General features: G+C 39.1%; 1 protein-coding gene across 3 annotated transcripts in view; it reads left to right on the forward strand.

Annotated features, from left to right (window-relative positions):
* LOC116754783 (RE1-silencing transcription factor-like) overlaps positions 1-24,110 on the forward strand; it is a 195,577-nt gene that overhangs the window by 124,783 nt on the left and 46,684 nt on the right. The gene's annotated exons all lie outside the window — the stretch shown is intronic.

Consider the following 24,110-nt stretch of genomic DNA (forward strand, 5'->3'; position numbering starts at 1 on the left):
TGGTTTTGATGTGCATTTCTCTGATGATTAGTGATGTTGAGCATGTTTTCATGTATCTGTTGGCAATCTGTATGTCTTTGGAGAAATATCTAGTCAGGTCCTCTGCCAATTTTTAATCAGGTTGTTTGCTTTTTTGATGTTGAGTTTTATGGGTTCTTCATATATTTTGCATATTAACCCCTTATCAGGTATATTGTTTGGAAATATCGTCTCCCATTCAGTAGACAGCCTTTCTGTTTTGTTGATAGTTTCCTTTGCTATGTAAAGCTTTTTAGATGAATGTAGTTCCGTTTGTTTGTTTTTGCTTTTGATTCCCTTGCCTGAGGAGACACAGCAAAAAATTATTGCTGAGACCAATGTCAAAGAGTGAACTGCCTGTGTTTTCTTCTAGGAGTTTTATGGTTTGGGGTCTTACATTTAAGTCTTTAATCCATTTTGAGTTTATTTTTGTATTTGGTATGAGAAAGTAGTCCACTGTGATTCTTTTGAACGTAGCTGTCTAGTTTTCACAACACCATTTATTGAGGAGGCTGTCTTTTCCCCATTGTATATTCTTGGCTCCTTTGTCATAGGTTAATTGACCATATAAGTATGGGTTCATTTCTGGGCTCTGTATTCTGTTCCATTTATCTATGTGTCTGTTTTCATGCTAGTACCATACTTTTTGATTACTAAGCTTTGTAGTATAGTTCGAATTCAGGGAGTGTAATACTTCCAGCTTTGTTCTTTTTTCTCAAGATTGTTTTCACTATTTGGAGTCTTTGGTATTTCCATACAAATTTTAGAATTAGTTGTTCTATCTAGCTCTGGGAAAATGCCATTAGTATTTTCATAGGGATTGCATTGAATCTGTAGATTGCCTTGGGTAGTATGGTCATTTTAACAATATTAATTCTTCCAATCCATGAGGATGGTATATCTTTTCATTTGTTTGTGTCATCTTCAGTTTCCTTTTTTTTTTTTGGAGGAGAGAAAGGCTTATTGTAGGGCCATCAAGGAGAATGGGTGGCTTATGCTCAAAAACCCTGAACTCCCCAATGGTTTTCAGGGAGAAGTTTTTAATAGGCAAAATTTGGGATGAGAGCTTCAGAGTGTATGACTTTCGTCTGATTGGTTGGTGGTGAGGTAAAAGGGCAGTGTTCCAGGAATCTTGTGCTCAGCCTGAAGTTACCATCCTCCACCTGGATGGGGGCCTTAGTTCAATTTTAGGTGCTATCCCTTCCAAGGTAGTCTCCCAGCCAGGTGTTAGTGCCCAAAACGTTGTCACAAAGAAATGCTGCAGAAGGTGTCTCCCACAGTGTTAACGATGAGCAGGAGTTGGTCTAGCTTATTGCTGTCCCTTTGTGGCTCACCAGCTGGTCTCAGTACTAATGAAGCTCAGCTTCTTTATGTCTCAGTACAGAAGGGAGTCAGTGAGGGGCAAAGTGATAGGTAAGAAGTGATTTATTTAGAGAGACACATATTCCATAGACAGAATACAGTCCATCTCAAAAGACAAGAGTGGCACTGGGAGAAACACACTTCACAGACAGAGTGTGGGCCATATCAGAAGGTGAGAGTCCTTCAGTTTCTTACATCAATGTTTTATAGTTTTCCAAATATAGGTCTTTACCTGCTTGGGTAGATTTATTCCTAGGTACTTTTTTCCTTATGATGCAATAGTAAATGGGATTGTTTTCTTAATTTCTATTTCTGATAGCTTGTTGTTAGTATATAGAGATGCAACAAGTTTCTATATATTAATTTTGTATCCTGCAACTTTACTGAATTCATTGATGAATTCTGATAGTTTTTTGACAATCCAAATGATATGTTTACTTTTTTGTATTTTAAAAAGAGGTGATAATCCTAAAATTTATATCAGACCATAAAAGACCCAGAATTGCCAAAGAAATCCTGAGGAAACAGAAAAAGCTGGAGGCATAACCCTCCCAGACTTCAGACAATACTACAAAGCTACAGTAATCATAACAGTGTGGTATTGGCCCCAAAACAGACATATGGATCAATGGAAGAGAATACAGAGCCCAGAAATAAACCCACACACCTATGGTCAATTGCTCTTCGACAAAGGAGCAAGCATATACAATGGAGAAAAGATGGTCTTGTCAGCAAGTGGTGTTGGGAAAGCTGAACAGCTGCATGTAAATCAATGAAGTTAGAAGAAATCCTCAAACTGTACAAAAAATAAACTCAAAAGGGCTTAAACACTTAAATATAAGCCATGACATCATAAGACTCCTAGAAGAGAATATAGGCAAAATACTCTCTGCGATAAATCATGCCAATGTAGGAATGAGAAAGACAAATACCATATGCTGTCACTTATATGTGGAATCTAAAATATGACACAAATGAAATTATTTACAAAACAGAACCAGACTCACAGACATTGAAAACAAACTTATGGTAACGAAATGGGAAAGGAGGTGGTGGAGGGATAAATGAGGAGTTTGGGATCAGCAGATACGAACTACTATATATAAAACAGATAAACAAGGTCCTACTCTATAGCACAGGGAACTATATTCAATACCCTGTAATAAACCATAATGGAAAAGAATATGAAAAAGAATGTGTGTGTGTGTGTGTGTGTGTGTATATATATATATATGTATGTATATATATATATATATATGTATATAACTGAATTGCTTTGCTGTACACCAGAAACTAACACAACATTGTAAATCAACTATACTTTAAAAAAACATGTTCTGTGATCCTTTTCATGTATTGTTGAATTCAGTTTGCTAATATTTTGTTGAGGATTTTTGCATTTATATTCATTGGTGATATTAGCCAGTAATTTTCTTTTTTTGTGTTCTCTGGATCCATCCACGTCTCTACAAATGACCCAATTTCGTTCCTTTTTATGGCTGAGTAATATTCCATTGTATATATGTACCACATCTTCTTTATCCATTCATCTGTCGATGGGCATTTAAGTTGTTTCCATGACCTGGCTATTGTAAATAGTGCTGCAATGAACATTGGGGTGCATGTGTCTTTTTGAATTATGGTTTTCTCTGGGTATATGCCCGGTAGTGGGATTGCTGGGTCATATGGTAATTCTATTTTTAGCTCTTTAAGGAACCTCCATACTGTTCTCCATAGTGGCTGTATCAATTTACATACCCACCAACAATGCAAGAGGGTTCCCTTTTCTCCACACCCTCTCCAGGATTTGTTGTTTGTAGATTTTCTGATGATGCCCATTCTGACTGGTGTAAGGAGATACGGCATTGTAGTTTTGATTTGCATTTCTCTAATAATTAATGACGTTGAGCTGCTTTTCATGTGCTGCTTGGCCATCTGTATGTCTTCTCTGGAGACATGTCTATTTAGGTCTTCTGCCCATTTTGGGATTGGGTTTTTTGTTTTTTTAATATTGAGCTGCATGAGCTGTTTATATATTTTGGAGATTAATCCTTTGTCTGATGATTCATTGCAAATATTTTCTCCCTTTGGAGGGTTGTCTTTTCATCTTGTTTATGGTTTCCTTTGCTTTTCAGAAGCTTTTAAGTTTCATTAGGTCCCATTTGTTTATTTTTGTTTTTATTTCCATTACTCTAGGAGGTGGATCAAAAAAGATCTTGCTGTGATTTATGTCAAAGAGTGTTCCTCCTATGTTTTCCTCTAAGAGTATTATAGTGACCGGTCTTACATTTAGGTCTTGAATCCATTTTGAGTTTATTTTTGTGTATGGTGTTAGGGAGTGTTCTAATTTCATTCTTTTCCATGTAGCTGTCCAGTTTTCCCAGCACCACTTATTGAAGAGACTGTCTTTTCTCCATTGTGTATCCTTGCCTCCTTTGTCATAGATTAGTTGACCAAAGGTGCGTGGGTTTATCTCTGGCCTTTCTATCCTGTTCCATTGGTCTATATTTCTGTTTTTGTGCCAGTACCATATTTTCTTGTTTACTATAGCTTTGTAGTATAGTTTGAAGTCAGAGAGTCTGATCCTTCCAGCTCTGTTTTTTTCCCTCAAGACTGCTTTGGCTATTTGGGGTCATTGGTGCCTCCATACAAATTTTAAGACTTTTTGTTCTAGTTCTGTAAAAAAATGACATTGGTAATTTGATAGGGATTGCATTGAATCTGTAGATTGCTTTGGGTAGTATAGTCATTTTCACAGTATTGATTCTTCCAATCCAAGAACATGGTATATCTCTCCATCTGTTGGTATCATCTTAATTTCTTTCATCAGTGTCTTATAGTTTTCTGCATACAGGTCTTTTGTCTCCCTAGTTAGGTTTATTCCTAGGTATTTTATTCTTTTTGTTGCAGTGGTAAATGGGAGTGTTTCCTTAATTTCTCTTTCAGATTTTTCATCATTAGTGCATAGGAATGCAAGAGATTTCTGTACATTAATTTTGTATCCTGCAAGAATATCAAATTCATTGATTAGCTCTAGTAGTTTTCTAATGGCATCTGTAGGATTCTCTATGTATAGTATCATATCATCTGCAAACAGTGACAGCTTTACTTCTTCTTTTCCAATTTGTATTACTTTATTTCTTTTTCTTCTCTGATTGCCGTGGCTAGGACTTCCAAAACTATGTTGGATAATAGTGGTGAGAGTGGACATCCTTGTCTTGTTCCTGATCTTAAAGGAAATGCTTTCAGTTTTTTGCCATTGAGAATGATGTTTGCTGTGGGTTTGTCGTATATGGCCTTTATTATGTTGAAGTAGTTTCCCTCTATGCCCACATTCTGGAGAGTTTTTATCATAAATGGGTGTTGAATTTTGTCAAACACTTTTTCTGCATCTATTGAGATAATCATATGGTTTTCCTCCTTCAATTTGTTAATATGGTGTATCACATTGATTGATTTCCGTATATTGAAGAATCCTTGCATCTCTTGGATAAATCCCACTTGCATGTGTATGATCCTTTTAATGTGTTGTTGGTTTCTGTTTGCTAGTATTTTGTTGAGGATTTTTGCATGTATATTCATCAGTGATACTGGTCTGTAATTTTCTTTTTTTGTAGTATGTTTGTCTGATTTTGCTGTCAGGGTGATGGTGGCCTCATAGAATGAGTTTGGGAGTGTTCCTTCCTCTGCAACTTTTTGGAAGAGTTTGAGAAGGATAGGTGTTAGGTCTTCTCTAAATGTTTGATAGAATTCACCTGTGAAGCCATCTGGCCCTGGACTTTCATTTGTTGGAAGATTTTTTCTTTCTTTTTCTTTTTTTTTTTTTGGTGGTACATGGGCCTCTCACTGCCGTGGCCTCCCCTGTCCTGGAGCACAGGCTCCGGACGCGCAGCCCCAACGGCCACGGCCCACGGGCCCAGCCGCCCCGCGGCACGTGAGATCCTCCCAGACCAGGGCACAAACCTGCGTGCCCTGCACCGGCAGGTGGACTCCCAACCACTGCACCACCAGGAAAGCCCTGTTGGAAGATTTTTAATCACAGTTTCAATTTCATTAGTTGTGATTGGTCTGTTCATGTTTTTGATTTCTTCCTGGTTCAGTCTTTTAAGGTTATACCTTTCTAAGAATTTGTCCATTTCTTCCAGGATGTCCATTTTACTGGCATAGAGTTGCTTGTAGTAGTCTCTTAGGATGCTTTGTATTTCTGTGGTGTCTGTTGTAACTTTTCCTTTTTCATTTCTAATTTTATTGATTTGAGTCCTCTCCCTCTTTTTCTTGATGAGTCTGGCTAATGGTTTATCAGTTTTGTTTATCTTCTCAAAGAACCAGCTTTTAGTTTTATTGATCTTTGCTATTGTTTTCTTTGTTTCTATTTCATTTATTTCTGCTCTGATCTTCCTGATTTCTTTCCTTTTACTAACTTTGGGTTTTGTTTGTTCTTCTTTCTCTAGTGCCTGTAGGTGTAAGGTTACATTGTTTATTTGAGATTTTTCTTGTTTCTTGAGGTAGGCTTGTATAGCTATAAACTTCCCTCTTAGAACTGCTTTTGCTGCATCCCATAGTTTTGGATCGTCATGTTTTCATTGTCATTTGTGTCTAGGTATTTTTTAATTTCCTCTTTGATTTCTTCAGTGATCTCTTGGTTATTTGGTAATGTATTGTTTAGCCTCCATGTGTTTGTGTATTTTACGTTTTCTTCCCTGTAATTGATTTCTAATCTCATAGCGTTGTGGTCAGAAATGATGCTTGATATGATTTCAATTTTCTTAAATTTACTGAGGCTTGATTTGTGACCCAAGATGTGATCTATCCTGGAGAATGTTCCATGCACACTTGAGAAGAAAGTGTAATCTGCTGTTTTGGGATAGAATGTCCTATAAATATCAATTAAATCTATCTGGTCTATTGTGTCATTTGAAGATTTTGTTTCCTTATTAATTTTCTATTTGGCTGATCTGTCCATTGGTGTAAGTGAGGTGTTAAAGTCCCCCACTATTATTGTGTTACTGTCCATTTCCTCTTTTATAGCTGTTAGCATTTGCCTTATGTATTGAGGTGCTCCTATGTTGGGTGCATATATATTTATAATTGTTATATCTTCTTGTTGAATTGATCCCTTGATCATTATGTAGTATCCTTCCTTGTCTCTTGTAACATTCTTTATTTTAAAGTCTATTTCATCTGGTATGAGTATTGCTACTCCAGCTTTCTTTTGATTTCCATTTGCATGGAATATCTTTTTCCATCCCCTCACTTTCGGTCTGTATGTGTCCCTACGTCTCAGATGGATCTCTTGTAGACAGCACATATATGGGTCTTGTTTTTGTATCCATTCAGTGAGCCTGTGTCTTTTGGTTGGAGCATTTAATCCATTCACTTTTAAGGTACTTATTGATATGTATGTTCCTATTACCATTTTCTTAATTGTTTTGGGTTTGTTTTTGTAGGTCCTTTTCTTCTCTTGTGTTTCCTACTTAGAGAAGTTCCTTTAGCATATGTTGTAAAGCTGGTTTGGTGGTGCTGAATTCTCTTAGCTTTTGCTTGTGTGTAAAGCTTTTGATTTCTCCATCGAAGCTGAATGAGATCCTTGCCAGGTAGAGTAATCTTGGTTGTAGGTTCTTCCCTTTCATCACTTTAAGTATATCATGCCACTCCCTTCTGGCTTGTAGAGTTTCTGCTGAGAAATCAGCTGTTAACCTTATGGGAGTTCCCTTGTATGTTATTTGTCATTTTTCCCTTGCTGCTTTCCATAATTTTTCTTTGTCTTTAATTTTTGATTACTATGTGTCTCGGCATGTTTCTCCTTGTGTTTATCCTGTAGGGGACTCTCTGCACTTCCTGGACTTGGGTGGCTATTTCCTTTCCTATGTTAGGGAAGTTTTTGATTATAATCTCTTCAAATATTTTCTTGGATCCTTTCTCTCTCTTTTCTCCTTCTGGGACCCCTATAATGAGAATGTTGTTGCATTTAATGTTGTCCCAGAGATCTCTTAGGCTGTCTTCATTTCTTTTCATTCTTTTTTCTTCATTCTGTTCCACGGCAGTGAATTCCACCATTCTGTCTTCCAGGTCACTTACCCGTTCTTCTGCCTCAGTTATTCTGCTATTGATTCCTTCTAACGTATTATTCATTTCAGTTATTGTATCACTCATCTCTGTTTGTTCTTTAATTCTTCTAGATCTTTCTTAAACATTTCTTGCATCTTCTAGATCTTTGCCTTCATTCTTTTTCTGAGGTCCTGGATCATCTTCACTGTCATTATTCTGAATTCTTTTTCTGGAAGATTGCCTATCTCCATTTCATTTAGTTGTTTTTGTGGGGTTTTATCTTGTTCCTTCATCTGGTACATAGCCCTCTGCCTTTTCATCTTGTCTTTCTTTCTGTGAATGTGGTTTCATTCCACAGGCTGCAAGATTGTAGTCATTCTTGCTTCTGCTGTCTGCCCTCTGGTGGATGAGGCTATCTAAGAGGCTTGTGCAAGTTTCCTGATGGAAGGGACTGGTGGTGAGTAGAGCTGGCTGTTGCTCTGGTGGGCAGAGCTCAGTAAAACTTTAATGTGCTTTTCTGCTGATGGGTGGGGCTGGGTTCCCACCCTGTTGGTTGTTTGGCCTGAGGCAACCCAACACTGGACCCTACCCGGGCTCTTTGGTGGGGCTAATGGCAGACTCTGGGAGGGCTCACACCAAGGAGTACTTCCCAGAACTTCTGCTGCCAGTGTCCTTGTCCCTTGGTGAGACACAGCTGCCCCCCGCCTCTGCAGGAGACCCTCCAACACTAGCAGGTAGATCTGGTTCCGTCTCCTATGGGGTCACTGCTCTTTCCTCTGTGTTCCAATGCGCACACTACTTTGTGTGTGCCCTCCAAGAGTGGATTCTCTGTTTCCCCCAGTGCTGCTGAAGTCCTGCTATCAAATCCTGCTAGCTTTCAAAGTCTGATTCTCTAGGAATTCCTCCTCCCGTTGCCAGATCCCCAGGTTGGGAAGCCTGATGTGTAGCTCAGAACCTTCACTCCAGTGGGTGGACTTCTGTGGTATAAGTGTTTTTCAGTTTGTGAGTCACCCACCCAGCGGTTATGGGATTTGATTTTATTGTGATAGAGCCCCTCCTACCATCTCATTGCAGCTTTACCTTTGTCTTTGGATGTGGGGTATCCTTTTTGGTGAGTTCCAGTGTCTTCCTGTCGATGATTGTTCAGCAGTTAGTTGTGATTCCGGTGTTCTCGAAAGAGGGAGTGAGAGCATGTCCTTCTACTCTGCCATCTTGAACCAATCTTCCTGTTTTTTTCCTCTTCTTTTGCTCTCTTCTCTTATGTTTTGATGACTGTCTTTAGTGTTATTTTGGATTCCTTTATTTTTTTGTGTGTATCTATTATAAATTTTTGGTTTGTGGTAATATTATATTTTAAATATACATATATTTAAAGTTGATGATCTCCGGAATTCCCTGGCAGTCCAGTGGTTAGGACTTGGTGCTTTCACTGCCAGGGCCCTGGGTTTGATCCCTGGTTGGGGAAATAAGAAATAAGATCCCGCAAGCTGCATGGTGGGCAAAAAATAAATAAATAAAAATTGATGATCTCTTATGTTTAGATGCATTCTAACAATGCTGCATTTTTACTCCCCCCACAACACACATTTGATAGTTTTGACTTCATATTTTACCTCTTTTTGTTTTGTGTATCCCTTAACTAGTTATTGGGGATATGGATGACTTTACTATTTTTGTCTTTTAACCTTCCTACTATCTTTGTACGTGGTTGATCTACTACCTTTACTGTGTATTTGCCTTTTCCCTTTCATAGTTTTAATTTTTATTTCTGTGGTCTTTTCTTTTCCACTTAGAAAAGTCCCTTTAACATTTCATGTAAGGCCCGTTTAGTGGCGCTGAACTCTTTTAGCTTTTGCTTGTCTATAATTCTTTTTTTCTTTTTTACATCTTTATTAGAGTATAATTGCTTTACAATGGTGTGTTAGTTTCTGCTTTATAACAAAGTGAATCAGTTATATATATATACATATGTTCCCATATTTCTTCCCTCTTGCGTCTCCCTCCCTATCCCACCCCTCCAGGCGGTCACAAAGCACCGAGCTGATCTCCCTGTGCTATGCAGCTGCTTCCCACTAGCTACCTTACGTTTGGTAGTGTATATATGTCCATGCCTCTCTCTCGCTTTGTCACAGCTTACCCTCCCCCCCACCGTATCCTCAAGTCTATTCTCTAGTAGGCCTGTGTCTTTATTACTGTCTTACCCCTAGGTTCTTCATGACATTTTTTTCCCTTAAATTCCATATATATGTGTTAGCATATGGTATTTGTCTTTCTCTTTCTGACTTACTTCACTCTGTATGACAGACGCTAGGTCTATCCACCTCATTACAAATAGCTCAATTTCGTTTCTTTTTATGGCTGAGTAATATTCCATTGTATATATGTGCCACATCTTCTTTATCCATTCATCTGATGATGGACACTTAGGTTGTTTCCATCTCCAGGCTATTGTAAATAGAGCTGCAATGAACATTTTGGTACTTGACTCTTTTTGAATTTTGGTTTTCTCAGGGTATATGCCCAGTAGTGGGATTGCTGGGTCATATGGTAGTTCTATTTGTAGTTTTTTAAGGAACCTCCATACTGTTCTCCATAGTGGCTGAACCAATTCACATTCCCACCAGCAGTGCAAGAGTGTTCCCTTTTCTCCACACCCTCTGCAGCATTTATTGTTTCTAGATTTTTTGATGATGGCCATTCTGACTGGTATGAGATGATATTTCATTGTAGTTCTGATTTGCATTTCTCTAATGATTAATGATGTTGAGCATTCTTTCATGTGTTTGTTGGCAGTCTGTATATCTTCTTTGGAGAAATGTCTATTTAGGTCTTCTGCCCATTTTTGGATTGGGTTGTTTGTGTTTTTATTATTGAGGTGCATGAGTTGCTTATAAATTTTGGAGATTAATCTTTTGTCAGTTGCTTCATTTGCAAATATTTTCTCCCATTCTGAGGGTTGTCTTTTGGTCTTGTTTATGGTTTCCTTTGCTGTGCAAAAGCTTTGAAGTTTCATTAGGTCCCATTTGTTTATTTTTGTCTTTATTTCCATTACTCTAGGAGGTGGGTCAAAAAGGATCTTGCTGTGATTTATGTCATAGAGTGTTCTTGCTATGTTTTCCTCTAAGAATTTGATAGTTTCTGGTCTTACATTTAGGTCTTTAATCCATTTTGAGCTTATTTTGAGCTTCTGTTTGCTAGTATTTTGTTGAGGATTTTTGCATCTATGTTCATCAGTGATATTTGCCTGTAGTTTCTTTCTTTGTGACATCTATGTCTGGTTTTGGTATCAAGGTGATGGTGGCCTCGTAGCATGAGTCTGAGAGTGTTCCTCCCTCTGCTATATTTTGGAAGAGTTTGAGAAGGATAGGTGTTAGCTCTTCTCTAAATGTTTGATAGAATTCACCTGTGAAGCCATTTGGTCCTGAGCTTTTGTTTGTTGGAAGATTTTTAATCACAGTTTCAATTTCAGTGCTTGTGATTGGTCTGTTCATATTTTCTGTTTCTTCCTGATTCAGTCTTGGCAGGTTATAACTGTCTAAGAATTTGTCCATTTCTTCCAGGTTGTCCATTTTATAGGCATAGAGTTGCTTGTAGTAATCTCTCATGATCCTTTGTATTTCTGCAGTGTCAGTTGTTACTTCTCCTTTTTCCTTTCTAATTCTATTGATTTGAGTCTTCTCCCTTTTTTTCTTGATGAGTCTGGCTAATGGTTTATCTATTTTGTTTATCTTCTCAAAGAACCAGCTTTTAGTTTTATTGATCTTTGCTATTGTGTCCTTCATTTATTTCTGATCTGATTTTTATGATTTCTTTCCTTCTGCTAACTTTGGGGTTTTTTTGTTCTTCTTTCTCTAATTTGCTTTAGATGCAAGGTTAGGTTGTTTATTCGAGATGTTTCCTGTTTCTTAAGGTAGGATTGTATTGCTATAAACTTCCCTCTTAGAACTGCTTTTGCTGCATCCCATAGGTTTTGGGTTGTGGTGTTTCCATTGTCATTTGTCTCTAGGTATTTTTTTACTTCCTCTTTGATTTCTTCAGTGATCACTTCATTATTAAGTAGTGTATTGTTTCATCTTTATTTCTTCTAGGTCCTTGTTAAATGTTTCTTGCATTTCGTCTATTCTATTTCCAAGATTTTGGATCATCTTTACTATCATTATTCTGAATTCTTTTTCAGGCAGACTGCCTATTTCCTCTTCATTTGTTCGGTCTGGTGGGTTTTTATCTTGCTCTTTCATCTGCTGTGTGTTTTTCTGTCTTCTCACTCTTTTTTATCTTACTGTGTTTGGGGTCTCCTTTTTGCAGGCTGCAGGTTCGTAGTTCTCGTTATTTTTGGTGTCTGTCCCCAGTGGCTAAGGTTGGTTCAGTGGGTTGTGTAGGCTTCCTGGTGGAGGGGACTAGTGCCTGTGTTCTGGTGGATGAGGCTGGATCTTGTCTTTCTGGTGGTCAGGTCCACGTCTGGTGGTGTGTTTTCGGGTGTCTGTGGACTTACTATGATTTTAGGCAGCCTCTCTGCTAATGGGTGGGGTTGTGTTCCTTTCTTGCTAGTTGTTTGGCATAGGGTGTCCAGCACTGTAGCTTGCTGGTTGTTGAGTGAAGCTGGGTGCTGGTGTTGAGATGGAGATCTCTGGGAGATTTTCGCCGTTTGATATTATGTGGAGCTGGGAGGTCTCTTGTGGACCAGTGTCCTGAAGTTGGCTCTCCCACGTCAGAGGCACAGCACTGACTCCTGGCTGCAGCACCAAGAGCCTTTCATTCACACGGCTCAGAATAAAAGGGAGAAAAAGTAGAAAGAAAGAATTAGTAGAAGAGGAAAGAAAGAAAGAAAGAAGGAAGGAAGGAAGGAAGGAAAGGAGGGAGGGAGGGAGGGAGGAAGGAAGGAGGAAAGGAAGGAAAAAAAGAAAGAAAGAGGGCTTCCCTCGTGCGCAATGGTTGGGAGTCCGCCTGCTGATGCAAGGGACGCACGTTCGTGCCCGGTGACTGGTGAGTGCTGGTCGGCACCAATCCTCTGTACGGGAATCTCTCCGCTTTGCCCTCCACACCCCTGTGGCTGCGCTTTCCTCCGCGGCTCCGAAGCTTTCGCCCTCCACCACCTGCAGTCTCCGCCCAGAAAGGAGCTTCCTAGTGTGTGGAAACCCTTCCTCCTTGACAGCTCCCTCTCACTGGTGCAGGTCCCGTCCCTATTCTTTTGTCTCTGTTTGTTCTTTTTTCTTTTGCCCTACCCAGGTACGTGGGGGAGTTTCTTGCCTTTTGGGAGGTCTGAGGTCTTCTGTCAGCGTTTAGTAGGTGTTCTGTAGGAGTTGTTCCACGTGTAGATGTATTTCTGGAGTATCTGTGGGGAGGAAGGTGATCTCCGCGTCTTACTCTTCCGCCATCTTATCTCTCCATCTATAATTCTTTATAGCTCCTTCAGATCTGAATTATAGCCTTTGTGAGTTGAATATTCCTGGTTGTGGGTTTTTTTCCTTTCACTACTTTGAATATGTATGGCTAGCTGTGAGGTCTTCAAAGCCAGGTATTCTGGGGACTCATCTTCTGGTATAGGACACTTAGACTGGGGTCCTGTAACACAGGACCCTGGTCTGATCCCCACATTGGGAGCCCAGTGTGGGGATCAGACCCTTTACTACTTGCGGAGAACTTCTGCAATTGTGATTATTATCATGTTTGTGTATATCTTCTTTTTTTAAAATTTATTTATTTTATTTATTTATTTTTGGCTGTGTTGGTTTTCGTTGCTGCACACGGGCTTCCTCTAGTTGCGGTGAGCGGGGGCTACTCTTTCTTGCGGTGCACGGGCTTCTCATTTTGGTGGCTTCTCTTGTTGCAGCATGGGCTGTAGGCATACGGGCTTCAGTAGTTGTGCATGAGGGCTCTAGAGCGCAGTTTCAGTAGTTGTGGCGCATGGGCTTAGTTGCTCCGTGGCCTGTAGGATCTTCCCAGACCAGGGCTCAAACCTGTGTCGCCTGCATTGGCAGGTGGATTCTTAACCACTGCACCACCAGGGAAGGCCCTGTGTATATCTTCTTTGGAAAAATATCTGTTTAGGTCTTCTGCCCATTTTTGATCAGGTTTTTTTTTTTTAAATATTAAGTTATATGAGCTGTTTATATATTTTGGATATTAATCTCTTATTGGTCATGTCATTTGCAAATATTTCTCTCATTCAGTAGGTTGTCTTTTCATTGTTTTCAATGGTTTCTCTTCTACGGTTATTATTTTTTTAAGGGGTTGTTTTGTTTGGTTTTTTTTTTTGGCTTTGCAGGGTCTCTGTTGCGGCGTGCAGGCTTCTCTAGTTGTGGCATGTGGGCTCTAGAGCACGTGGGCTCAGTAGTTGCAGCGCGAGGGCTCTCTAGCTGTGGTGTGCAGGCTCAGCTGCAGTATGTGGGATCTGAGTTCCCCAACCAGGAATCGAACCTGGGCCCCCTGAATTGGGAGTGTGGAGTCTTAACCACTGGACCACCAGGGAAGTCCCTACATTTATTTTAAAATTGAGTAAACCACAGGTTCAGGAAAGTAAAATAGTACTTATGTGTTTTTTAAAAAATAAATAAATATATTTATTTATTTATTTTTGGCCACACTGGGTCTTTGTTTCTGTGCATGGGCTTTCTCTAGTTGCAGTGAGTGAGGGCTTCTCTTGTTGAAGAACATGGGCTCTAGGCACACAGGATTCATTAGTTGTGGCACACAGGCTTAGTAGTTGTGGCTCGCAGGCTCTAGAGTGCAGCCTCAATTGTGAGCCTTAGTTGTGGTGCACGGGCTTAGTTGCTCCACAGCATGTGGGATCTTCCTGGACCAGGCCTCGAACCCGTGTCTCCTGCATTGGCAGGCAGATTCTTAACCACTGCACCACCAGGGAAGTCCCAAAATAGTAGTTATATCTTAAAGTAAGATATTTTTGTTATTTATTCAATCATTCATTTAACAACAACTGTGAAGTTCAGACTATGTGCCAGGCATCGTTTCAGACATGGAGAACACAGAAAACAAATTCTCTGCATTCCAGAGCTTAACTTATGGTGGGAGAACATGACAATCAATAGAAATAAGGAGAGGATAGATATAAATATAACAGTAAGCTTAATTTTAGCTAGTGACGTGATATAAAGAAAAAATACAAATTTTATTGATATGAAAAGATATTTAGAATATGTTGTTAAATAAAAAATGGGAGTTGCAAAAGAATAAGGTGTAGGGGTCTCAATTTTCAGCATATGTAGGAGTAGTACTAAAAAAAGGAAGTTGAGAAGTATATACACTAAAATATAAGCATATAAAATACTAAAAACAAGACCATTTGAATTTCGGATCTATTTCCCAATATTAAGAGCAAGGAAAATAAGGGGAGCTGAATTCTCTGGGACCTTCAAAACATCAGATCTATCAGATTTTATGTCTACCTGAAGAAGAATTTTTCCTAGTGGCCTGGAGCCATTACTGACAAAAATAATTGATAGGGTGATGATTTGTGTAAGATCCCTGGTTTGAATTAATGTGCTCCCCTGCCCACCTCTATCAAATTTTCAAATTACCTTGAAGCAAAGCTTTGCTCGTAGTAGGTACTGCAGGACTATTTACTGCAAGCTGGGAGGAAGGAATGTATGAACTTACTGTGGAATGGAAAACAGATGTCAGTACTTTGGAAATATAATAAAACAGCTTTTTAGGTACCAGGAAGGAGTGTATTTGCAAATCAGGAAACACTCAACCCCAGGAAGCAGATGCTAGTGTGCTTTTCGTCAAAACTCTGGGGTAACATTTTTACTTTGGTGACTATCAAAATTTTTAATCTATCCAAGGAATTTATTTCCAAAATGACATTCTTAGTGACTGCTTCCATTCACAACAAGCTGGGTTTTGCGATAATTGCCTTTGATGTTTGTTCTGTGGCCTTCCTCCTTCTCCTAACCCCTGCCACTGCCAATTACTCTGGGAGGCTGCCCACAACAATGGAGACTATTGCCTCAGTAAAGGCGGTATCCATGGTGCCAGAGGCTGCAGGCACTGCTGAAGGCTATACTGAGAGCAAAGGGAACTTCCAAGGGTTTGCTTATATAATGTTTCTTTCTAAAATGTATGACCATCGTCACATGGCTTGGGGCAGCATTTTCATCTCAGATCTCCACTGTATTCACAAGCTGCCTCTGCTGTGGGCAAAGTGATTCTTAACATTGCAAGGCTGTAGCTGGGGAATTCCAAGGGCAGGTAGAGAAAAGAGGAGATCCTTGCTAGGGTGATAACAGTGCCCTAGGGGCTGTCTTCCATAAACCATTTCTGCCTTCTACACCCAGCAATATTTCTTGAAGGATTAAGACATATTAGACAGTGCCAGAGAAAGGAACTAACATTTATTGGTTCATGATTACGGGGCACAAGTTGTACAAATCCATCTTAATCCTAGAACATTTAAGAGTCCCAATTTATAGATGAGAAAAAAATGAAGCTCTCTTGGGATCTAAACTCAGATCTCTAGACTCTAAAATCATGTTCTTTCTACTACAAGGAGCTTTGAGAGAATGGGGAAATGGCATTCAAGATTACTGGCTTGTTTGGGGCAGTATGCTCAGTAAATGATACCAGGACAGTGGCACTCACAGGGATGGGCATAAAATAGTCTAATCCAATATATTACTTTAGTTACATTGGAACAAAATGATCACTTTTAATACATCCTTATTTGGGGGAAATAACTGAAATTTTAAGACTATGGAAAGTACCTAATTATAAAATTTTTAACAGTTTAATAGGTGTCCTGACCCCCAGCCCATCACACCTCAACAATCAGTCAAGGACCAGGGGCTTCTTGTTCAGATCCTAACTCTCCAGGTTTCCACTCTTGGCCATTTCCTGTAAGATAAAGGAAGATGCCAGCCATACTGGATAAAGCTGTACTTTGGGCTCCCAATGCCTTCCATAGTTAATCACATTTCAAATAGGTCCAAGTAGTATATGCTATGCTCATCATCATGAACTTATTAATATCTTTTTGTGCCCACTCCTAACTATTCAAAACTGACAAACTGTTTCCGATAAATGATATAAAATGTACACGCAAACCTGATGAATAGAGTTGTAGGTAGATGTTGTTACAAAAAATTCCTTGAAACCAAGAAGTTCACAGAAAGGGCATTTAAAAATGATCAAATTCTTATGTGGAACAATACAAGAACAAATTGTCATAGAGAATGCTAAGTTGTCTACAAGCAGTGGAACATGAGTTCTTTAGAAATAGGAAAAGAAGATTTTAAAAAGTGGCTACCATTGATTCTGGAAGGAAAAAAAGAAAATATGGCAAAAGAAACCATTTGACCTCTTCTATCTGACACATGTTCTTGGAGATGACTTTGTCCCAGGGCTGAGTCTAAAAATAAAGAATGTGTCTTTTCCATTGTCATTATTTAAGTCCTACTTATCAGTATGAAAGGCCAGCTCTCTGAAAAAGTTGAATACTTAAAAAACAGTTTAAATATTCAACTGTAGCAAGTCACTTTAATGAGTATACAAAATGTCACAAATTCTATTTTGAACTTGTACATCTGATTTTGGAAAACATTTCCATGGTAGATTTAGTTTTAATTTGTCCTACTTCAGTGCAAAAATTCTTGGATCCCTGAAGTCTTCCCAAGTTCCTTTTACCTCTTTTGTAACAGTGACTCTTAAATTTTAATATGCATGGACAGCTTGTCAAAATGCAATTTCTGCTTAGTAGATTTGGGTCGGGCCGCAGATTCTGCAGTTTTACTAAGCTCTCAGGTGATGACAGTGCTGCTGATTGATGGACTTACACTCTGTGAAGCAAGACTTTAGATTACAGAATTCTTAAAACTCAGTGGAATGAGATCTCAAAAGCAGGGACTAAATGGATTAATAGAGGAAAACTTTTTATAAGGGGACATTTAAGAATGAAAAGAATATGAATAAAAACTATCTTAAACCAGGACTTGGGGCTTTGCTGTGGAGAAACACTGACAGGTTTAAAACAAGGAGGAAGTTGGTCAGATTGGTTTACTATCACTCCTTTCTTGCTAAGAACAACACACAAGGCACCACTGGCGAAAGTGCCTAGATATCTACAACAATTCCCTAGCCAAGTCTTTTTTTCTTTTTTTTTGGCCATGAGGCATAGGGGATCTTAGTTCTCAAACCGGCGCCCCTGAAGTGGAGGCGCAGAGTCTTAACCCCCAGACCACCAGGGCCCTAGCCAAGTCTTTGTCTCTGTCTCGACCTCCCTCTCTCCCTCATGGCAGTTAAGTGCAAGCTGAGAAATTTCAAGCATAGATGACAGACACAGTCTTTTTTTTTTTGGCTGTGTTAGGTCTTGTTGCGGCACACAGGCTCTTCGCTGTGGCATGGGGACTTCTCTCTAGTTGTGGTGTGTGTGTTTTCTCACTCTAGTTGTGGTGTGCAGGCTCCAGAGCGTGTGGGCTCTGTAGTTTGCGGCACGTGGGCTCTCTAGTTGTGATGGGCAAGCTCAGTAGTTGTGGCATGTGGGCTTAGTTGCCCTGCGGCATGTGGGATCTTCGTTCCCTGACCAGGGATCAAACCCACATCCCCTGCACTGGAATACAGATTTTCTACCACTGGACCACCAGGGAAGTCCCACAAACACAGTCTTTATTTGAGATATTATCTCTACAGCCGACTTATGAAGCAGGTGCTACTAACTATCCCTATTTTACAGAGGAAGAAACTGAGATTCAGAGTTGTAGTAATTGCCAAGGTCATTGAGCTAGTTAATGAGATAGCTGGGATTTGAGCCCAGGCAGTCAGGGTCTAGAACCCACATTCCACTTCAGTAGAAGCTTCCTCAAGTATTGCTCTCAAGAATTCTATAACATAGCACAGTGTGGTGTGTACCAAGCATCTAATCTTGTTGGATTTCACTTTGGTGCGATCATCAGGATCCTGCTAGGAACGTAATTATTGTTTGTAGAGTCTAAATCTCTTCCAGAAGTCTCAGGTACATCTGTAGTATAAGTTTTCTACTTGTACTGTCTCCACATCTTTTTTTTAAAAATAAATTTATTTATTTTATTTATTTATTTTTGGCTGCATTGGGTCTTTGTTGCTGTGCGTGCGCTTTCACTAGTTGTGGTGAGCAGGGGCTACTCTTCATTGCAGTGCTTGGGCTCTAGGCGCGTGGGCTGCAGTAGTTGTGGCATGCAGGCTCAGTAGTTGTGGCTCGTGGGCTCTAGAGCACAGGCTCAGTAGTTGTGGCGCACAGGTTTAGTTGCTCTGCAGCATATGGGATCTTCCTGGACCAGGGCTCGAACCTCTGTCCCCTGCATCGGCAGGTGGATTCTTAACCACTGTGCCACCAGGGAAGCCCTTTCTCCACATCTTCAGCTTCCATTTACCCTTCAACCCATTCACATCCAGCCTCATCACTGTCCTCATCACTGTCCTCATCACTCCACACTAAGTGACCTTTTTAAAGTCCTGGCTGTCTTCCTTGTTGCCATATCTGATAGATGCGTTCTACTCCTTATCTGACACAGCCTCTCAGCAGCATTTGACCCAGCCCTCTGGTTTTTCTAACACTCTACTGTTTTATTCTCTGGTGTGTCTGTTCTCTCTCCAGTCTCCTTTGCTACCGCTTCATCCTCTGTGGGTCTCTAAATGTTGTAGTTCCAATTTGGTATTGTATCATGTTAACAATTCTGTGTCAGTCTTTATTTCTTCTCTCATTCTTTTCCCCACTCCTTCATCCCTCTCTGTTTATACTCATGACTGTAAATACCTTCTTGATGATGTAAATGACTCTCAAACTTACATTGTCAGCCCAGGCCTCTTCCCTGAACTCTAAGTTTAGAACTTCCTTGACGTCTCCACCGGCATATTTTATGGGCATCTTAAACCTCTCATGTTCAAAACTAAATTTGCTTGTAAGGTATAAGCAGGAAAACTAAGCCCTGTAACCTGTGGAGACTGGGCAGATCTTTTGCCAAAGAAAAGGTCTTTTCCCATACAACACTGAACACAAAGAGGATATTTATTAGTTACTTGTCCAAAGTTAAAATATGGCTCTCAGAGAAATACGTGTGTGTGTGTGTGTGTGTGTGTGTGTGCGCGAAAGATTTGTTTAACTTATCAGTAAGGGAACAGACAGATGGTAAAGCTCACCATTTGAAAACAGAGACTTACAAAGTCTGCCAGGAAAGACATGCTAAAAAAAATTTGCTAGATGAGAGACACAACTAGTTAGTGTCCTATAGGGCAATAAAACTATAGCCTTTGGGGATATCTTTTCTGATGGAGAGAAATCATTTTCCTCTCTATCAGACAAAAATCTACAAGTTAACATTAACTTCACAAAGTCTGTGCCTGATTAACAGTAAATAGCATAGCAAAAGTGGTCATTTCCCTAGAGATTTAAATCATCCTTGAGCAGACCTGTTAAGATAGAACTCAAACATGACATTGAAAAGGTACACATGCTTCTTTTTGCCTTATTTCCGTGTTTTGGATGATTTTTTTAAAGACGTATCAGAATCTTTACACGCTATTTCTTAAGCACACAGTTTATAATGGACAGAGCTGGAATTTTGATTCTAAAGCTTATATTCCTTCTACCATATTCCTTTGACACATACCTTTTATTTAGATGCTATAAAGATTTTCAGGTTCTAGGGCTGACAACTGAATATCCATTACCAGAACCAAGTGCTCTCAGAAAGCTGAGCATTGTTTATGGATTTTTTTCAAGCCTACTCTCTTGGGTCCCATTGAGTTTTCTGTTCCCAGAGACCTAGTAAGTATTTCAGGTTTATATCATTCATTTCCAAGGTTACCCAATGTTTCATTTTTTGATATTTATTTCTATGTACATATCTAGTCTTCTCAAGGAGACTGTAAGCCTCTCAGAAGGAATTTTTCCTTCTAAATACATTGCTGTAATTACAGCTCCTTGGATATGCTCTACAACATTCAGTAAGGATTAGCTATAATGAACCCATATATACATGAAAATGAACGCTAAAGAAGTTGAGTTAAAGGAGACATATTGTAAAGTAAAATAATATGAAAAACATAATGGACAGAAGGAATCTGAATTTAAACTAGAAGAGAGAATGGATTTGTACTGATATACTAAGAAAGATTTGTAATGATATACTAAGAAGGCCATACTTAGCCCTGAGGAGAATTCCTAAGAGTAGGAATTTCCAATGATACCTCCTGGAGGAATGTTGTTTCATGAGCAATAATTTATTCATTTAGCAATTTATATTGAGTGTCTGCTATGTATTAGCCACTAGGATACAGCTGTGAGTAAGTCAGACATGGCCCAACTTCATGGAGATTATAGTGTACTGGGAAAAACTAGTACTAATTTTTCAAAGAGAATTAAATTACTATTAAGAAATTATTCTTAAATAAAAGGTTTCCTTAAAAAAATAACATCCGACAATGTACCTGACCAGTACTCCTCAAACTGTGAAGGTCATCAAAAATAAAGAAAGTCTGGGACTTCCCTGGTGGTCCAGTGGTTAAGACTCTGTGCTTCCAATGCAGGGGGGCTGGATTCGATCCCTGGTCAGGGAACTAGATCCCACATGCTGCAACTAAGAGCCCACATGCCACAACTAAGACCCGGTGCAGCCAAATAAATAAATAAATAAATATTAAAAACACACACACACACACACACACACACACACACATAAGGAAAGTCTGAGAAACTGTCATAGCCTATGGAGACATGACAATGAATAAACATAATATGGTATCCTGGATGGGATTCTGGAACACAAAAAGGACATTAGGTAAAAATGAAGGAAATCTGAATAACTGTGGACTTTACTTAATACTAATAATGTGTTGAAAGAAATGAACACATACTGGTTCATTAACTATAACAAACGTGCCATTTTAAAAGTAAGATAATAGGGCAAACTATGTTGGGAATGAAAGTGTATGGGAATTCTGTACTATCTGCTGTATTCTTCCATAAATCTAAAACTATTCTAAAAAAATAGTCTAGAAATTTTCAAAATGCTTTTTCTATAGATAAAAAGAAAAATTATTTATGATAAACACTAAGAAGGCAAAAAACTGGTGTTTGTTGTTAAGAGTCTCTAAAAGTGGCAAGAAAAGGCTTCCTGGGAAATCACATAAAAGCTGAAACTTGAAGTTTGAAAAGGAGTTGGACAAGAAAAGAGAACATTAAGATCCTTCTAAGCAGGGAATTCTAAGACTGAGAAAGTTAAAGCAAGTGAGTGTGACCCCAGCAAGAGCCCTGGGCAAAAATGATAAGATGAGGCTGTGACTGCCCCAGATAGGCCTTGGATACCAGGTTAAGAATTTTTTAATTTATCCCCAAATGAAAGAACCATTTACTCATGAACCAGTATTATCAGCATGCCTATGTGAAGCTCTGCTAAGCACTGGCCCTATAGCAGTGAACAAAACAATAAAACCCCTGCCCTAGGAAGCTCCTTGCTTGGTCAGGCCATTCAAGATGGCTGTTCTCTTGCTCTCTGTACATACCCTACTCACATGACTGACCTTCCTACCTACTTGCCCCAGGCCCAAGCTAGTGATTGGGTGAGGGGCGGGCCCCTCTGCTAGTTTCCCTGGTAGTCCATGAACCAACATGATGTCAATTCCCCCTGTAACTGGCAATCTTCCCCTCCCCCCAGGAGGAAAGACTGCTCCCACATCCCACCCACTGTCTGCAGCAAACAGTGGGGTGTCGCTTCAGGACATTGCTTCAGACATGTTAAATTCACCCCCATCCATTAAACCATTGATGTCTCTGTTGCTGACTCCAGGCTTTTTCTTAACATCTTGAAGCTGGGCAAGTATAGGCTTTGTAGGCCGGCTGGGTGCAGCCCAACATCCCCAAAATCGGTGGCGGGTGCTGGAGAGATTGAGCACTGAAGGGCCTTTGGTTTTACTATGAGATGAAGGCTTTTGAGCCAAGGAATGACTTAAACTTCGTGCGTTAGTTATAAAACCTCAGTTAGGCTGCTACTTTCCCCTATAATCCATTCCCTCGCATTAGCCAAAGTGACCTTTTGCAAACAGACCTGGTCATTCTCCTCCCCTGTTGTTTCTCCTTCAGAGAGGCAAGAATCCAACCTCCTAAAATACTTAAAGAAACTAAACTCTAAAAAAATTTCAGCAAAATATGTCAATCTGAAAAGAAAATCTGATTATTTTCTAACAGGTTTTTACAGTATTTAATACTATTCTATAGTATTTAAAGCAGGGGTCGGGGTAGAGTTCCTCTCCAGACTAAACCAATTCCAGAGGAATGTTGGAGGTCACTCTGAAGTGATCTGCATATGCAAACCAATGTCCTTTAGTTTATCTATTCTATCAAAACCTTGTCTTCAGTTAAAGACCTCACTCCTGTAAATGGGAAAATAATTTTCTTTGTATTCCTGAAACTGCATGTCACAAATGCACCAAGTAAACATGTATGTGAAACATCCTCTTTATTTCTTCTATACTGACTTTATCTATCCTCCTACAACTCTACTTTGGGGAGATTCCTCCAAGAAATTCAATTTGATCTTTTTATATATAACTGGATTTGGTGGGTTTTAGGTCTGAGCACACTTTACTGGAATATTTCTAGGAGACACACCCAGTAAAAACGATGAATAAATGAATTTCATTTGTGCAACATAAAGAAAATTTCAGTATACAAATATTTAATTTTGTTTTTGGAATGCTTTAAAATTTTAATACATGGGATTCTGGGAATTTATTAAAAAGAACTAGACAAATCTACATATAATGACAGGTTCAAGATATATTATTAAAGGAAAAAAGTTCAGGACAGTATGTAATAATTTTAGTTTGAATATGTATTTTATATGTATGTCATATATGGTTAGAAAAAAGCCTTAACCATGTAACTATTGACACTACTTATTCTTGAGTACGAGTGATATATAAAATTTTAGTTTTCAAATCGTACACTTCTGGAATGTTTGATATTTTTTACAAGTTTGTTTCTAATTAGTTGTGAATCACAAAAAATTCCAGAATCTAATACTTATAAAGTATATAATACTTCAGTGTTTAAATTCATATTTATAGAAACTAACAAAATAGAACTAAATTATGACTGTTGTAAAATAATGATAGTCAATGATTGGACTAAAACTTCTCTCTAGGTGTAAATGACCCATTTTATTTGGACTTCCAGATTAAGATGATCTATACTTGCTGACAAATTATCAGTGATTATTCTAAAAAACAAAAAAAGTTATGCTTCAGTTTTGCAGCTATATTAAGGAAAAGTCTACCTCCTTATTATAATTCCCACTTCCGTCTTTAAAAAAAAAAAAAGGAGGGGGCTTACCCAGTTCCTGCTGATTTACTAACCAGCCTATCTTGGAACTGACCAATAGTTGCTCTGCTCACTGTGAATGGGAAAAGATGGATGGTACCTGACCACAGGCTAAGTTAGTTTGGCAGAATATCAAGCAGGAATGTCAGTAACTGAATATTCCTGAAAGATCACTGAAAGAGTTCCCCTCCCTCAGTGAACCACTTACCACATATAAGAATAAGACTATTGGAGCCTTGTTGGATGGATTTCCTCCACAAAGTTGTTACCCGAAAACTGGGTTTACTTCTTGGTGGGTGTCAGGGCAAAAGATACAACCAAGCCAAAGATTGGAAGAAGTAATGATTTGTGAAATAAAAGTCATATTTTTATGTCA

This window comes from Phocoena sinus, chromosome 5, assembly GCF_008692025.1.
Source record: "Phocoena sinus isolate mPhoSin1 chromosome 5, mPhoSin1.pri, whole genome shotgun sequence".
Taxonomy (NCBI): domain Eukaryota; kingdom Metazoa; phylum Chordata; class Mammalia; order Artiodactyla; family Phocoenidae; genus Phocoena; species Phocoena sinus.